This window comes from Arachis duranensis, chromosome 10 (assembly GCF_000817695.3).
Source record: "Arachis duranensis cultivar V14167 chromosome 10, aradu.V14167.gnm2.J7QH, whole genome shotgun sequence".
Lineage (NCBI taxonomy): Eukaryota > Viridiplantae > Streptophyta > Magnoliopsida > Fabales > Fabaceae > Arachis > Arachis duranensis.
In genome coordinates this window covers 17,965,156-17,966,928 of record NC_029781.3, presented here as the reverse complement: position 1 = coordinate 17,966,928, position 1,773 = coordinate 17,965,156, and the positions used below count along the sequence as shown (strand labels likewise).

General features: G+C 27.1%; 1 pseudogene; it reads right to left on the bottom strand.

Annotated features, from left to right (window-relative positions):
- Positions 1–378: 378 nt before the first annotated feature.
- Positions 379–1,773, bottom strand: part of LOC107469334 (cycloartenol synthase-like) — a 9,681-nt pseudogene continuing 8,286 nt past the window's right edge.

Genomic DNA, 1,773 nt, shown 5'->3' with positions numbered 1-1,773 from the left:
GATGTGATTTTCAGTTAAAATCTTAGCCTACCTTTGAGTCTCTTAATTTTTTTATTTTAAATTTTTATCATATGAATATTAAGATATTTTTAATGATTTTACTAATGTATATGGTATATTTGTTTATTTTCTACTTTCTGATTTCAGGTGCTCGAGGCACATGAATGGTTAGGAAATAATTCCATGCACACTAAGATATGGCTACTTCTATACTTGCTCCCATTTCATCCAGGTCATTGTGCTTTATTCTAGTTGTTTATCCATCAATATTCTCAGAGAGAATACATGAACTAATAGATGGGTAAGAATATTTTTAGTTTAAGAATTATCCACTTAAGTGGTTATCGATGTTAATGAACTGTTACTTAAATGATAGATTGTTTCCAAGAGTTCATTTTTCTTTCATGCTTTACAGTTGAGTGTTTCTTGTTGGAATGTTCATAATTGGATCAAGTTTCTGATATGATCAGTTTTTGTATATTAGTTGGACTTTTTACCCCAGGAATAGGGAAAATTCTACTATGATAGTGAGAACTCCTTTCAACCTAAACACGAAACTTGATCTTGTTGCTGGAATGTTGTTTGCAATTGCATCTTTCAGGCTAACCGGTGGAAGAACCCACATCCAACCAAGGTTTTAGTCAAATTTCTCGTTGTATCATTATTGTTCTAACATCTAAACTCTGGCAAAATGTTCTTATCCTACATTTAGTTAACTCTATTTATTTAACATTGTAATACTCCCTAAGTCAGCTCTTTGTTTAGCTCACTACTTAACTAATTTAGTCATGAAGTGTTCAAGAAAGGAATCATGGAAACAAGTTAGATATAACACTTAAACAATTTAGACAGCATTCAGATGGAAAAAGATTAATGAGCCTGCAACACATTACATCAGTATTCGCCCAACATCCAGATAGGGAATATGTTTCTATACGCATCATAAGTGATCATGCAATGCTTGTTGAACACCCCCATGAGTTTGTAACAGGAGAGAAAAGAAACATTGATTTAGTTAATTTATTTAGTATTTTAACAATTTAAATGATATATAGAATGCAAGATATGGGGTTCTAAAGTCAATACCTCTTGTGGATAGTCACTATTGTTCATCTGGGAATTTATCATGTGGCTGCACAGTGCAATGATTTTGGATCTATTTTGGCTTGTTCACACATTTATAATCCACGTGAAATATAAAATTATATGATAAGATAAATGCAAGATAACATGAATTTACAAAGCATTCACTACAAGAAAATGAAATATTTGTAACAAAAAATTTGTATCAAATTTAAAATTGTTACGAAAAAATGATTTTTTGTAATAATAATTGGTGATTGTTACAAAAGAATAATGTTTTGTAACAACATTACAAGTTGTTACAAAACATTCTAATATTTTGTAACAACTTGATTTTTTTTTGTTACAAATTATATTAGTTTTTATAATGAACTGTTGTTTTGTTACAAAATATTATAATATTTTGTAACAAAGAATAAAATAGTTGCAAAAATTTGAAATATTTTGTAACAAAATATATTTTTGTTTCAAAAATTTCAATTGTTTTGTAACAAAAAATTAATTTATCACAAAATTTAACATTGTTTGTAACAAGTTATTTGTTTGTCACAAAATGTAAGTATATTTTACAAAAAATTATTTCAAAATGTTAAACACTTCGAGAGTAAAAAAATTATTTATATAATTCTTTTCAGAATAATTTATTTTGTTTCAAAAATTAAAATATTTTACATATTTTAAGTAATTTTT